The sequence below is a fragment of the Sturnira hondurensis genome, unplaced genomic scaffold (genome assembly GCF_014824575.4).
Source record: "Sturnira hondurensis isolate 20B ecotype Veracruz unplaced genomic scaffold, ASM1482457v3 Scaffold0001509, whole genome shotgun sequence".
NCBI lineage: Eukaryota > Metazoa > Chordata > Mammalia > Chiroptera > Phyllostomidae > Sturnira > Sturnira hondurensis.
The window spans coordinates 2507157-2524115 of NW_028074140.1; the positions used below are offsets into that span (position 1 = coordinate 2507157).

Consider the following 16959-nt stretch of genomic DNA (forward strand, 5'->3'; position numbering starts at 1 on the left):
AGCCAAAAGCTTTTCATCTAAGATTAAGAACAACTTTTAACATAGTATCAGACCTTTATTCAACATAGTATCGGATAAAAGATGTAAAGGGCAGCCCTGGCCGGTGTAGCTCAGTGGATTGAGCTCGGGCCTGGAAACTACACGATCGAGGTTCGATTCCCAGTCAGGGCACATGCCTGGGTTGCAGGCCAGTTCCCAGCAGGGGACTCATGAGAGGCAACCATACATTGATATTTCTCTCCTTCCCTTCCCCTCTAAAGATAAATAAATAAAGTCTTTTTTAAAAAAGGCAACCAAATTGGAAAGGGAGAAGTAAAACTGTCACTATTTGTTGGAGACATGGTTTCCTATATAGAAAACCCTAAGGACTCCACAAAAATAAACCGTCAGAAGTAATAAACAAACTTAGTAAAGTTGCAAGATACAGTTTAAAATGCAAGAAAAATCTGTTGTATTTCTATATACTAACAACAAACTATCATAAAGAGAAATTAAACCCAAAACACTAATTCAAAAGAATGTACGGACCTTTATATTCATTACAACATTATTTACAGTAGCCAAGATCTGGAAACAGCCCAAGTGCCCATCAGTAGTTAAGTGGATAAAAAGCTGTGGTACCCTAGCCAGGTGGTTGGTTCATTTGCATTTGATTGGAGCATCGTCCCATGCACCTAAATGTTACAGATTTGATTCCCAATTGGGGCACACATCTGAGTTGTGGGTTCAATTCCCAATCAGGGTGCATATGGGAGACAACTGATCAATATTTCCATCTCATATTGATTTTTCTCTCTATTTCTCTCCCTTCCTCTCTCTCTAAAGTCAATGGGCATGTCCTCAGGTGAGAATTAAAAAAAAAAAAGAGCTCTGGTATATTTGTACAATAGAATACTACTCTACTACAAAAAAGAAGGAAATCATACCTTTTGTGGCAGCATTGATGGACCTGGAAAGTATTATGCTAAGTGAAATAAGACAATCATGGAGACAAATACCATGTGATCTCACTTATATGTAGAGTCTAATGAACAAAATAATTTAACAGATAAAATAGAAACAGAGCATAGATACATAGAACAGACTGACAGCTGTCAAAGGGGAGGGGGCTGGGTGCTGGGTGAAAAAAGGTGAAGAGATGAAGGGAAAAAAATCTCCGAGCTCTTAGAGACTGGAGTTGGTGATTGCGCACTGTGGTCCCTTCTGCACACCTCGCCCAACTTCCTTTATTTTCCCTATCTGCGTATGATACCTTCTTCTTATTGATTGGATTTGCCTGCAAACTGTAGTAGTTAATAAAAATTTAGATTAATGCATAAGAAGATCGTTTGTTCATCTGAAAAAGTGGACTGATTTTTGTAGTTCCTGGTCAAGGAACCAGGAGACCTACTAAGTCAGGGACTCCCTGTGTTCCTTGAAGCATCACTTCTCAGGCTGGATATACGAGGTCTGTCTGGAAAAAGTCCAGCTGTTGTTAAAATAACAAGAATGGTTTCCACAACATCTATGTAACCTGGCAGCCATGGAGAGTGGACTGGAATGCACATACATGAACAATGATGACTTCACCATACTGATCAGTGGGGGTGGTAGACGCCCTTGAGTGAACATGTGTACTGTGTGGCCATTGCATTCAAAATGACTGAGTGAGTAGAGCAACAAATCTGCATCAAATGTTGCCTTAAGATTGAATATTCCTCTGTGGAAAGTATTTGGATGATTCAGAAAGCTTTCAAGGATGATGCAATGAGTGTAGCACAAATAAATGTGTGGCACAAATGCTTCAAAGTCACAGCAAAATCAAGACCATGTTAACTGTGTTTTTTGATTGGGAAGGTGTTGTACATCATGAGTACACCCCTCTGGGCCAAAGAATTAATAAGGAGCACTACCTCAGTGTTCATTAGTTGAGCAATGCAGTACAGTGAAAACAGCTGCAGCTATGGGTAACTGGTGATTGGCAGCTTCATCATGAGAATATGTCCACTCATGTATCACATCTCATGCAGAGTTTTTTGGCAAAATATCAAATTATCCAGGTTACTCAGTATGCGTACAGCTGAGATTTGGTGCCCTGTGACTTCTGGCTTTTACCAAAATTAAAATCACCTTTGAGAGGGAAGACATTTCAGACCAATGATGAGATTCAGGAAAATAAAACAGGGAAGCTGATAGCAATTCCAACAAAAGATTTTGCATAGTTGTTTTGAACAGTGGAAGAGATGCTGGGGGAACTGTATGAGGAGGTCCCAAGGTGCCTACTTTGAAGGAGATTGAAGCATCATTGTGCTATGTACACTGACTGTTTCTTCTATCTTCTTCAGTAAATGTCTCTATTTTTCATAGTGCATAGCTCAATACTTCCTGGACAGTTATATATAACATATATAACACAATGGCACAGACAACAGCATGGTGATTACTAGAGGGAAAGGTGGATGGGAGGGGTCATAAAAGAGGGTAAAGAAGGGCTAAATGAGGATGAAAAGAGACTTTACTTGGGGTGATAAGTGCACAATGCAATGTGTAGGTGATGTTTTGTTGAGTTGTACATTTGAAACGTGTATGGTTTTGTTAACTGATGTCACCCCAATAAACTCAGTGAAAACAAAAGAAAAATTAAGAAAACATACCATTTACAATTACACCAAAAAGAATAAAATATATAGGAATAAATTTAACCAAGTAGGTGAAGGACTCATACACTGAAAACTACAAGGCACTGATGAAAGACAGATGTAGAACAGCCAATCCTAACATCTGTATGGAACCACAGAAGATCTCAAATAGCCAAAGCACTCTTGAGGAAAAAAAAAAACAGCTGGAGGCATCACACTTCCTAATTTCAAATTACTTTTACAATTACAATAAAGACTGTACAGTACTGGCATAAAACAGACACACAACTTAGTGGAACAGAACAGAGAGCCCCAAAATAAACCCATACATATATAGTCAATTCATGACAAAAGAGGCAATAATTTACAATAGGGAAAGGACAGTCTCTTCAATAAATGATGTTGGGAAAACTTGATGGCCACAGACAAAAATAATGGAATAAACTGGTATCTTATACCATGCCCTGTAGGGGACCAGTTTGTTTTAGTCTGGCAAATGTGACTCACCTCTGTATGGAAAACCTACAGAAGCGAAGTGGTGGGCAGGAGCCAGACCTTCAAACCAAGTTTTCCCATGGAAATCAGGCCTAGAAAATGCATACAGACTGTTGTGGCTTGCTCTTGCTAAAGCTCCATCACCCTAATCGAAAACAACAAATGTGTGTTGTCTGTCTTCAAGGTAATTTCCAAAGCCTGTGTGAATTTTCCCAAGGACAGAGCTAATTAGCTCATCACCATTTCCCTCTGCATGTTATTTTCATTTCCTTGATTGTACCTAAAACGTAGACAATAATATTCTATGTGATAGATAATAAATCTTTCTCTGATGTAAGACCCGAGGAAAACAATAAAAGCCTGTCTAGTCAAGGGTCGAGGTGCTCTCTTGAGAGAGTGGCCGAGGCATCCATAGGCACTCCCCCCTTGAGAGTAGCCGTGTGGTTCCCTTTTCCTCTGAAATGCAACACACCCTACGACCTCCAAAAAGCACTCAGGGTCATCCGCTCTTACCTGGGCTGTTGCACGCGTTCCACCCACATTGGTGTGTTGGCCACAACAACGGCTGGTAGCCTTTGGGTCCCTGTTCCTGGGTGCCAGATAGGGCTGATGACAAGGATAAATGCATAGGCGACAACAATCCTTTGGAGAAAAAGGGAACGGCACAGTTACTGGTGCAAAATTAACTCTGAGTGAACTACAGACTTAAAGAGATTAAGAAGTGTAAATTGGTAGTTACAAAATAGTCGCAGGGATGACAAGTACAGCATAGGGAATCCAATAATACTGTGATAACTACCTATGGTGCCAGGTGGGCACTAGAGTTATCCGGGGGATCACTTCCTAAGTTACATAAATGTCTAATCATTACGCTATACAGCTGAATCTAATATAAAATCATTGGCTGTCAAAAAATAATTAAATAAATAAAAGTAAATAAATTCTAATTGATGAAAGAAGACTTGAATGTAAGACTAAAACTCTTAGAAGAAAAATAGGCAGGAAGCTCCATGACATCTGCCTTGGTGATGATTTTTTGGATCTGTCTCCAAAAGCAAAGGCAACAGAAGCAAAAAATAAGCAAGTGGGACTCCATCAAACTAAAAAGTTTTTATGTGGCAAAGGAAATCAACAACATAAAAAGACAATCAACTGCACGAGAGAAAATATTTGTGAATCATGTATCTGATGAGGGATTAACATGTGAAAATATATAAAGAGCTCATACAACTCAAGAGCAAAAAACAATTTGATTTAAAAATAGGCAGAGGATCTGAACAGACATTTTTCCAAGGAGGACGTACAGATGCCCAATAAGTACATGTAAAGATGCTCAACATCACTTGATCATCAGAGGAATGCACATCGAAACCACTATGAGATACCACCTGGCCAAAGATTGCTGTGTTGCTATGTGAACCTGGATAATAAGTATATGATCTCTGTGTCTTTGTTTCTTCATCTGTAAACAAACAGATGGGTTTAAAAACATGGTCAGTGTAAGTGAAGACAGGAGAAGTTGTGAGATTGAGAGAAAGATAGGAAATTTAGGAACAGAAGAGAACTGCTTCTAAAAAGAATCTGACTGAAATCTCAGATCTACTCATTGTAACAACATAAACACTTCAAAAACCATCTCCAAGATATGTGCAAGGACTTGGCAGAGGGTAGACAAGATGTTAAAAATAAGTGAGAACAGGAAGAATTATTTAATACATGATTTAGCTCTCATCATGAAAAAAAGAAAAATAGATTAATACCTCACCTCATACAGCTGGATTAAGGACCTGAATGTGTAAAATAAACTTTAAGAATCATTAGAAGGAAATACAGGAGAATATTTTTATGTCTGCAGGGGAGAGATGATTTCTCAGTACACAAAAAGGACAGTTCATAAAGGGAAAGATTACATTAAGAAGTAAAACTCTTTTATGCAAAAGCCATTATAAAGTTAAGACACAAACCCTGAACTGGAAAAATATATTTCAACACATAAAAGAGCAAATATGTTGGTTTCCAGACTATATAGCCAGAGAAACCTTACAAATCAGTATAAAAAAGATGAACAACTGACTACAGAAATGAACAGGGTACCTTGAAGCAGCAGGCAAAGGAGATTTCAAGGACCAATTAATATAAGAAGAGATTCTATTCTTACTGACAATTAGGAGAGATGCTTACCAAAACAGGGATACCATTCCTCACCCACCAGAAGGGCAGAAATGAAGTATGGCTGTTCACACATTGGGCAAGATGAATAGAATGGAGAATTTTCCAGAGTTTCTTGGCGTGCAACCCCCACACCACTTTAGAAAACAAGCTGGCAATACCTGGTAAAGTTGAAAATGTGATCTAGGAAGAAGCAGTTTCACCCTTCAACATATTCCCTAGAAAAGCGTTTGTAGCAGAAGACCTTTCCAGGGACATTCACTGAAGCATCTTTGTCATGGCAAAACCTAATGTTTGGAGGTTTGGGGTTTTTTTAAAGATTTTATTTATTTATCTTTAGAGGGAAAGGGAAGGAGAGAGGGAGAGAAATATCAATGTATGGTTGCCTCTCGTGAGTACCCTGCTGGGAACTGGCCTGCAACCCAGGCATGTGCCCTGACTGGGAATCGAACCGCGATCGTGTGGTTCTCAGGCCCACACTCAATCCACTGAACTACACCAGCCAGGGCTGCTAATGTTTGTTAATGGAGGAAAAATGCAATGAATTTCCCAGGTTCATATTTTGTTTCCTTCATTGCTGTGTTCTCAGCCACCAACCAGCACAGTTCCAGGAACATTGTTGGTGCACATAAATATTCATTAAATGAATAAATACAGAGAAACACAGCAGTTAAAAATGAATACAGGGTACATGGGGCAAAAGTAGGTTTACAGTTGTTTGTATGGACAATAATACAATAATTAATAATAACAGCACAAGAATAAACTCTGTTTCCTGTACTCACAACTGTAAACCTACCTTTGCCCCACGCTGTAAACTAGATCCATATGTATCAACATGGACAGATTTCAGATATGGTGTTGAGTGAACAAAACGATCTTTGAATATGTATCCTATGGTACAAATTTAATAAAGCAATAATGTTTATTGTTTATAAACACCTATAAAGTAAAAGGAAAACAGTAGAAATCAAGACTATGGTAGATGAAATTTTTAAAATTTATTTACTGAGTTTAAAAGTCAAGTCAACCTCATAAACTGTAGAACAAAAAGACAAGACAATAACATATACAAGGGAAAACTTGTTAAGCAGGGACACCCAGCCTTAGGGGTCCAATGTCTGATTAATAAGTGCTCCAGAAAAAAGTGGGGACAACTGTAATAGCATAAACAATAAAATACTGTTTTAGAAAGTGTTCCAAATAAAGACAAGAAGAAGTACAGTATTTGAAGAGATTAATAATACTTAACATTTACTGAGTGCCTATTATATGCCAAACACTGTGCTGAGTGTTTTACATGTATTATTTCATTTAATCTTTAAAATAGTCCAGTTAAGTTAGTACTATTATCTCCACGCACAGATGAGGAAACTAAGTCACTGAGGCTGAATAACTTGCTCAGAATTACATGACTGTAGATTAGATCCCAAGTCTTACTGATCCAAAAACTTGTGAGTTTAGAAAATATGAGCACATTTTTTAAAACATAAATTAATTACTAACTATACTATCAGCACCCAGAGATGTATTTTAATGTATCGCATTCTCCCAATATACCTTCTACGTGTGGTACATTTTTTCATTTCTTAACAATTTGGGGATCATACATATATGTTATATATTGTTTGGTAATCTTTTTAAATTTAAGAATATATGACTTATTCCATATGATCTAATATTCTTCTGCATTATTAATTTTACTGTGTGCTTGGTATTCATTTATTTATTCAACCAATATTTATTGTTGTACAAGGCACTTTTCTAGACAGTTGTACTATGTAAGTGAACAAGCAGACAAAATCCCTGAAGTTGTGGAGCTTACGTTTCAGTAGGGGGAAATAACAATAAACACAGTGAGTGAAGTATATGTCATGTTGGGAGTGGACATAGACCACCTGGATGAACTGATACAGCAGAATACAGGGATCAGGAGGGCTAGAAGGGCAGTAGGGTGATTGAAGTTTTCATTGAGAAAATGACATTTGAGCCAAGCTACGGTGGAGTAAAGGAGTAATCCAGACAGGTATCTGGGAGGAAGCTCTTATAAAACTGAGATATAACTCACATACCATAAAATTGCTCTCTTATTAAAGTGTACAGATCGGTGGCTTTTAGTGTATTCACAAAGTTGTGCAACTATCACCTCTACTTAATTCCATAACCTTATCATCACATCCTAAAAAACCCTGTATCCTCTAGCAGTCACTCCCCACTGCCTTCTCCCATAGCCCCTGGAAACCACTAAACTGTGGTTCACCTGTGCTAGACATTTCACGCAAATAGAATCATGTAATATGTGGCCTCTCGTGTCTGGCTTCCTCCACTTAATGCCTACAGGGTTTTTCCAGGTTGTAGCATATATCATTACTTTATCTCCTTTATGGCCAAATAATCTCCCTTTGTGTAGATATACCACATTTTGTCTATCCAGTCATTCATTGATGAATATTTGATTTAGTTCCACTCTTTGGCTATTATGGACAATGCTGCTTTGAATGTTCATGTGTAAGTTTGCATGAGAATACACATTTTTAATTCTACTGGGTGTGTGTGAGGAGTAGAATTGCTGGGTCGTACGGTAACTGTATGTTTAACTTTTTGAGAAATTTCCAGGTTGTTTTCCAAAGTGGCTATGCCAGGCAGAAAGCATGTGAAGTACAAGGCACAGCCGGTGAAAGGCAGGTGAACAGCACAGCAGGGAGGGTCCTGTCGCTGGAATGGCCCCAGTGAACCAAAGGCAGAGTCAGAGAGAGGATGGCAGCAGGGCTGGAATGTGAGGGCCCTTTAGATCATTGTAAAAACCTTAGCTTTTATTCTGAGAGACATGGGGACCATCGGAGAGTTTTGAGCAGAGGGATGTTGTGACCTGGCTTCATTTCTCAGAAAATCACCATGGCTGCCTTGTGGAGAACAGACTATAGAGGGAGGAAGATTAGGAGACCATTGGAGTGATTTAAGCAAGAAATAATAATGGCCCACACCAGGGGGGACGCAGTGGGGCAGTCAAAGTGGTTAGATTCTGGATATGTTTTGAAAGTGCAGCCAACTAGATTTTCCGTTGGATTTGATGATAGTGGTAAGAGAAAGAAAAGAATCAAGAATAACTACAAGTCTTTTGGCAGCCGAGTGTCTGGAAGGGGGAAGGTGCCACTAACTGAGATGGAGATGACTGCAGGTAGAGCCGTTGTTGTGGGTTTAGAAGTTTGGCTTTGACATGTTAAATTTGAGACGTTTGTACTCAGCCACAAGATGTTAAATAAGCAACTGGATATGCAAGTGTGGATTAGAGGGGAGCGATCTGGGATAGAGATATAAACTTGGGATTAACCATGTGGAGGATTCTGAAGGGATTGGGTGTCGATAGAGAGGAAAAGAGGACCCAGGACTAAACCCTGGGCTTTCTAGCATAAGGCGATAGTGAGAATGGGAGAATTTAAAAAGGGCATCCGTGAGGGAGAAGGAAACCCAATCAAGGACTGTATCCTGGAAGCCAAGTGAAGAAAGTGCGTGAAAATGGAAGAAGAAAGCAATTAGATCAAATGCTGCAGAGAAGTCAAATAAGATGGTTGACTGCTGGCTCTAGCAACGTGGAGATAACTGACCTTGATGGGCAGTTTCTTTGGAGTGGTGGTGGCGAAGGCTGATTGCATTGGCTGTAAGAGAGAAAGAAACTCTTGAGAGTAATGGATAGGCTCATCATCTTAATTGTGGTAATGGTCTCATGGTGCAGACATATATCAAAACTGATCAGTGCACTTTAAATTTGTGCACTGTAGGGTACTTCAATTAGACCTTAATAAAGCTTAAAAAGAGATAATGGGAAGAGATAAATGAAGAAACTCCCATGTGAGGAAATTTGCTTCAAGGGGACCAGAAAAATGAGGTAATTGCTACAGAAGAAGTAGAGGAAAAGAGGGACCTTTTTCTTTTGTGGTGGAAGAAATATCCGTGTGTGTGTGTGTGTGTGTGTGTGTGTGTGTGTGTGCACTGCTGGTAATGAATGGTTCAGTAGGAGAAATTGATGATGTTTAAGAGGAGAAAGTTGCTAGTGTGAACCCTGTAGAGAACATGAACCTGTAATGGGTTAGGATCTAGTGCACAAATGGAGAATAGAAGGCACAGGTGCTTCACCGATGGGGCAGGTAGAGAGGCAGAGAATCACCGTGTACAGGTTCCAGTAGGGGAGGAGATAGGGTGGTTGGGGTCGGTGGACATTTTCTTAGGATTGTCTCGCTTTTCTCCATGAATCAGGAAGCAAGGTCAGCACTTGAAAATGAGGAGAGGGGGGAACATGTTGGACGTTTGAGGGGGAGAAAAAGTCAGTGTGAAATCATTGTCAAGGACAGTAACAATATGTAAAGGAATGGAGTGAGGAATGATTACTGGGCAGCACTTAAGGCTTATGAGTCTTGTGGTCATCAATTTTCATTCAAAGCAGTGGTGTGTTTCTCCCAAGCCATGTTCAACAGGAAAGACCCAGGAATGGAGTTGGCAAAGAATTGGATCATGGTTTCACCAAGAGACTAGACCAGAAAGAGAGGTAAAGGAGTTGTGGGTACGTGCAAGGGATTAATTATGATAATGGGCCATTTGTGTAAACCGGGTTAGGAGGAAAGAAAGGACATTAAGGAGGTGAAGGAGAGGGAAAATGTTCTAGAATCAATGGGTTGGAGGTCCCGAGGAAATGAAAAGATTATTGGAGGTGGGTTACTGAAGGGAGTGAGCTGGAAAGGTAGGAGGTGATGGGTCAGAGCGGATGCATAACACAGAAGTCCATCATGTGGGTGTACAGAGTTTCTTTAACCAGTTGGTCCCCTTGTAAGATAAACTTGTAGGATCATAGGAGCTATCTTCTTTACTTCTTCCACCTCCTGTATCTTAGTCATTGCTGCTTCTCCCTGAGACCCCAGGGATTTCTGAAAGGTTCAATCTTTTCTTCCTGAGATCACTTAATCCCAACCTAATTATTCTCTGTAAATACCTTTGCATTTCTGATCCCAACCTTCTATAACATCTGCCCTTGAATTGTGCTGGGGATTCTGTGACTCCTCTGAGGACTAGAAGGAAAATGAGGAGAAACCAGTGTACTTGCCACATGTCCCTTCAGGGTCTCTGAGAACTGCTTACCTTGTCATGTGTTCTTTCATTCAGTGTTTTTGTTTCTTCAGGGAGTATAGAGGTTATCAGGGGAAAAATTTTCTCTATTTCTTTCGTGTTTCTGCACAAAATCTAGTCTGGTGTGCACAGTGGATGCTCAGTTAACAGATGGAGTGAGTAACTGGGCAGTCCCATCGAAGGTAGCTTCAGGGCCCTGCAGTAGCCCACCCTGGGCCCAGTGAGAAGGGCTCTCGGATGTGCTTGGGAAGGGAACTGGGCAGTTCTTGGCTCGGCTTTGTTTTACTGATGCAGGAAGTGTATATTGCTTTCTTCCTCCACTAAAAACGATTTTGATGAGTGAGAATGAAAGGAAGATGCAGTTAGGCAAAGAAGTGGGCAACTGCTGGTCATTGATAGGGATGTCTTCTCTGACCAAATACACACTTGTCCTGTTTAGGGTATCTGTTCTCACATTAGCTGCTCCTCCCCCCACCACCATCCCCATGGACACATCCTCCTCAACCCACATGATAGGTGGCCTCTAATAGTGTGACTTTAGTGACTACCTAAACTGGGCATGTGATGACCTGCATAGGGCAAAAGTGTTCTTTTAGGCTTTTGCTCCTTCACCTCCTTCGGTAAAATCAAGGGCCCCAGAGGTTATTTTAAGCCACTTTTGTCAGGAGGAAAAGGAGGAAAGGGAAAGTGAATGAGCTTGGATATTCTGCTGCAACTTCCTGTAAAGAACGGACTTTAACAAACATCCTTGGGGAAAATTAATTCCTTTGTCAATAAATGTCGGCAGATAATCTAGTGCCAATTGCATATGCCTAGAGAATGCACCTGTGGGAACTCAAGGAAACTAAATCATCACGTGATGTGTTGCTTGTTTCCCCCCCCCCTCCCAAACGCTGACCAGGCATCTGCCATTACCTTCCATTTTTTAAATTGCAAAGGAAAAAGAAATGCCAAATTGTTTTTGCAACTCCAAAGGGCAAATTGGATATGTTTTGACATATGTTGAAAATAAATTATACTAAAATTTATTCACATACTCAATTATCTTTCTGGGACACACCAAGCTAAATGTCAATTTCACTTCTCAGTTCCCTGTGCACCACACCACTGACTTGAATTTGGGGACTTTTAGTGATGGAGTTTGACTCGCAGTCCATGCTGACCTTAGTAACAACAAAGCAGTTGGAGGTCCTTAGTATCCCTCCCTGCTCATTTACAGACTTACCCCTACTTAGAAGAAACACTCTCCTTTCCTGGCCTTTGGCTTTTGGTCACCTGCATGGTCTGTCAATTACCCTGGCTGCTAGACAACAAACAACAACAGATGCTCCTACCTGGCCCAAGGAGCATCTTTTTATTGGAAGCTAAAAAGCCTCAGAAACCCAGGGCCATAAATTCCTAACTGAGACATTTCATCTCCCAAAGTAGGAGAAAGCAATGCTGGCCAGGCTTGTCATATCTCCCCACTTTGTGCCCCAAAGCTCACAGGAAGTTTCCTGTTGAAACCAAAGCAAGGAGCTCTCACACGTTTTAACAGCAGCCCTCAGGAATAAATTTCACAAGGCAACCCCGCCCCCAGCCACATACACAAACACAAAACTTACCTTGCAACATTCAATGGATGGCAGTGTTGTTTTTTTAATCCATTTTCATTGAATTCTATATCTTTCATGTGTGTGTGCTGCTCAAGACATACTAAATTGATTTCACAACCTACAGTGGGTCACCACCCAGAGTATGAAGACCACTGCCGTAAACTAGCTGAGTGAGCAGGGGTGTATCGTGTGCATCTGCTCCGGGGTTACCCCGGGCTTGGATGCCCACCCAGCAAGTCTGAGGAGCCAGACATGGTGCTGGGCACTTTACCTGCAGCTTCACAACCACCCCAGAAGGTCTGAGCACTGTAGTGACCCTCCTTGTACAGAGGAGACTCAGCTGAAGTAAGAAGCTTGTCTGAAGTCCCCAGCTGGCAGAGCCAGAATTCAAATGTCACCCAACACAATCCCACTCTCATAACCTTGACCCTGCCTGCTCAAAGCCCACTGGTAGCCACCCACTGCTCTCAGGGTCAAGTTGAACTTTTTACCTCTCAGGCTTTATTCTTCTCTCTTCCCTCCTACTTCGCACTAGAGCCTTACAGGAATTTCCTTCAGCTGCTCTAACACCCTGGGGCTTAGCGTTACCTCTCCCAGGAACTCTCTTCTCCCTCCCCTTGGCCTGGCTAGCTCCTCTCATTACTTAGGGCTCAGCTTAAGCCTCACTTCTCCAGGACACCTTCTCTGAATGCTTCTGCCCACCCACCACAACCAGGTGAGTGCCTCCCTATATGCTCCCAGACTCGTCTCTTCTGTTTCCCTTCCAGCACCTGTGCCATCTTAGTATTTTGCTTCCCCATCTGACACTGATAAATGTTCAACAACCAGTTCTCTGAGGGAAAAGGGAGGAGGAGAGGAATGACCTGTAGCATCTGCTGGTTTCCATAGTGTAAAATACTTCCAACTGTAGCGAATTCTAGGCCATTGTTATGGCTTCACTGAACGTAAGGTTGGAAAGATATCAGTGAGATGGTAGAAGCAGGCTCTAGCACACCAGTGGAGTCTGACCAGGGAAGGGGAAAACTCGCCTTTGTCTTGCTGACCACTGAGTATTTCCTCAGTGAACAAAAAAAAAAGAGGAAGAAGGTGGCAGGCAAGAAAAGGGTTGCTCTTCTGAGAAATATTAAGGTTATCAAATGTATTGCTTCTTCACAATGAGTAAGGAAGGAATTGGAGAGAAAAGGATGAAGACTGTATGTAATAAACATACAATCACCCCTTCCTTTTAGATTATAAAATGCTTCCACATACATTATATCATTTGACCATTTTTGCAAAAATGTCATAAAGATAAATGTTATTTAGGAGATGAAGAAACTGTCGCCCAAAGGTGAAGTGGTCTTTCCAGGGTCACAGAGTTCACACCTGAGCTAGAACCAAGGTCTCCTGAGTTCCAGCCCCACATTCCTTTACTATTCAAGTGGCTTCCTACATCCACATACCTTCTCGGGGTGTGAAAGCAGCTGCTTAGACACACGCAGGAACTGGGAGTAGGGAGGGTGATGGTGCAGGGACGGAGGAAGACTGTCCAGGCCTGGGCAGTGTTGTGTGTGTGAACATCTAACACAGATTCTGGGCAACAGAATACCAAGTGAGTGACAGAGCCAAGAATGATGAGGACATTTAGTACAGTTGTCTGTCATTATCCTAGGGATATTGGTTCTAGGAACCCTTCTGCCCCTGTGAGGATACCGAAATCTAGGATGTGAGGGTCCACTATATAAAATGGTGTAGTATTTGCATATGACCTACACACATCTTCCCATATAGTTTAAAGATTTTATTTAGTTATTTTTTAGAGAGAGGAGAAGGGAGGGAGAGAGGGAAGGAGAGAAACATCCATCAGTTGCCTCTCATACACAGCCTAACTGGGGAGCAGACCCACAACCCAGGCTTGTGTTCTGACCAGGAATCAAACCAGAAGCCTTTCACTTTGCAGAGAGACACCCAGTCAACAACCAACTGAGCCATACTGATCAGGGCTTCCCATATAAAGAGATACTTTAAGCCATCTCTAGATTACTTATAATACTCTATACAATGTAAATGCTATATAAGTAGTTGCTATACTGTATTTTTTAGGGAATAATGACAAGGAAAAAAAGTCTGTACATGTTCAGTGCAGACGCAACCATTATAGACCTAACTACAAAGTAATTGTCAGGAACCATGTAACTTTTTATGTACATACATACATATATATAAAGTTGTTAGAATTTGCAGATGTGGAACCTGCTGGTATGCAGGGCCAACTGTACTGGGAGGTGGGATTGTGAGTAGTCAAGAGCAGGGGTCCAGAGTCTGATACCTGGGTTCAAATCCTGTTCTACCGCTTTGCTGTGTGACCTCGTCCCTGTAGCCCTTTGGGGCCACCATTTTCTACTATTAATACGTTTTTTAAGAAATAGTCCCTGCCTCAAAGGATTGTTGTAAGGATTAAATGAGATAATACATGCTAGTGGCTTAAAGCAGTGCTTTAAGGTTGAGCGAACACTCAATATTATTTTTATGTCTTTTATTGCCTTCTCTCCACCCCCCACCGATGGTTCCTTTAAGACGCTGAGGTCGTTTAGCCTCCTGTATTGATGTAAATCATAGGAAAAGAAAACCTTGCCAATAGCGTCACGCTGCCCTTATGAGTAGGGATACAATGCCACCCAGCATCTGAGCTCAAGAGTGTTGTAGTAAGTGTTTCTGAGGAAGGTTCAAATGTGTGAGAAACCTGCTGAGATAGTCACAGACTTAGCAGGAAAGCCAATGACTACTGGGCTTTTCTTAGTGAAAGATCTGATAATTTCCCTTCTCCATGTAAATTCACCGTGGCTTTGCATGCCTATGACATGCTTTTCAAAGTACAGTTGTGAGTAAAATGTACAGAGACATTAAACTCCATCTGATACAAATCCTCCACCGTTGGCTCATCATGTCCGCTGTGTAGTTGTCTGTGTTTCATCCGTATGTCTGTGTCCACAGTCTTCACTTAAGAAAGTAAACTCCTTTAGGACAAAAATATAAAGACAATAGTTTTTATATTTTAAAATAGTTTTCTTTTACAAAACTTAAAAAAGACTATTGCTTTGTGGCATGAAAATTATATGACTTTCATATTTTAGTATCCATAAATAAAGTATTGTTTGAAGTTTAAAAAAAAACATTTATTTATTTATTTATTTTATTTTTTAAAAGATTTTATTTATTTATCTTTAGAGGGGAAGGGAAGGAGAGAGGGAGAGAAACATCAATGTATGGTTGCCTCTAGTGCATCCCCTGCTGGGAACTGGCCTGCAGAGAACTGGCCTGCAAGCCAGGCATGTGCCCTGACTGGGAATTGAACTGTGATCCTCTAGTTCACAGGCCTGCACTCAATCCACTGAGCTACACCAACCAGGGCTGTTTGCGGTGTTTTAATAGTCATTTGTTCCCTGTTGTCTTCGGCTGTTTTCATGCCACAGTGGCAGAGGTGGGTAGTTGTGACAGAGATCCTTGGCCCTCAAAACCTAAAATATTTATTATCTGGCCCTCTACAGAAAAGATTTGCTGACTACTGACCTAGAATAACTAGTAAATCCCTAAGAAGTTAAGGTTTTATCGGTAAATACAACAATAGCTTTATTGAGATTTGAAGGTTTTTATTGCTCCTTAAACCAACCACACAGGGAACAGTGGAAAGGGTTCTATTTTTTGAAAGCCATAATGTGATTAAATAGCTAAACATGCTCAAAAAGGCTTCATCTCCAGCTCAAAGATAGCTGCGAGGGGGTTACAGGTTGGACCAGAGCACGAGGCAGAAGACGGCAACCTTGAATGTGAGCCAGCACCATGGGTGTGTAAACCAGCAACAATATCTGGTATTGCACAGGGGTGAAAGCCTCGAGTCACCCAACACACGCGTTTCCAGCTGACGCCCTGCCGTCTTGTTTCTGCTCTCACAACGGAAACCAGTGTCTTTTTCGCGATCTGTTTCTGTGGGTTTTGTCAGTAATTTTGCCCATTAAAATGGCTTTCAAGCATAGTACTAAAGTGCTGTTCAGTGTTCCTAAGCACAAGAAGGCTGTGATGTGCCTCATGGAGAAAATATAAGTTACTTAAGTTTCATTACCTATCTTAGATGTTAGATGAGTTTCACTCAGATATGAATTATAGCATTATTGGTCCTGAATTCGATGTTAATGACTCAACTATATATTAAATAATGTGTCTTTAAACAGAAACACACATAAGACAAGGTTACATATTGATCATTTAATGAAAATGGGACCAGAGGCTTGCAGGAAGCTAACCGCATATTTCCCGCAGGAGTCAGTATTTACCGATTCAGTGTTTTGGGCAATTTACAGAACATAACCACCTCAAATAACAAGAATCAGCTGTATTTGGATCACCTTTCTATTAAAGTCTTAGATTTGGGGCTTAAATACAATTAGACCAGAAGCATCTCTGACTGTTAAAATTATAACTATTTTTCATAATTATAATCATTTTCAAAGCACTAAGAGGAATTTCTTCCAGTTCTTCCAATATAATTGCAGTTCTCTATTGTATTTATTAATACTGTACCATGTTCCAAAAGGAATCATACTGAAGGTTGGTCACCCAGCATGGATGATGTAGGAAGGAATTGGGGGATAAGAAGGAAATGAACCAGTAGTAGCCGGGGGAGTGGTAATCAGTGTTCTCCCATCCCACCCACTCCTGAGGCCTTTCATCCACCCCGGCCCACTGTGACCACTTAGTGAAGCCTTCCTTTCAAAGGAGGAGGAAAGAACATGAGATGGGAGATTACACGGATGAGACACTGGTCCTCGCCTTTTCCTACAAGGAAAACATACCCAAGGGTATGGATCTGTCAATGAAGAAATGATAAAGATAGTGTTTAAGTTGAGGGTCATCTGCTGAAATTAACCCTAGCATAAAATTATGTTTGTTGTACAATTGGATGCTAACAGGGATTTGTACCTATGCTG

At 40.9% G+C, this 16959-nt stretch overlaps 1 protein-coding gene across 1 annotated transcript in view; it reads left to right on the top strand.

Moving 5' to 3' along the window:
* MARCHF3 (membrane associated ring-CH-type finger 3) overlaps positions 1 to 16959 on the top strand; it is a 144594-nt gene that overhangs the window by 66644 nt on the left and 60991 nt on the right. The window lies entirely within an intron of this gene.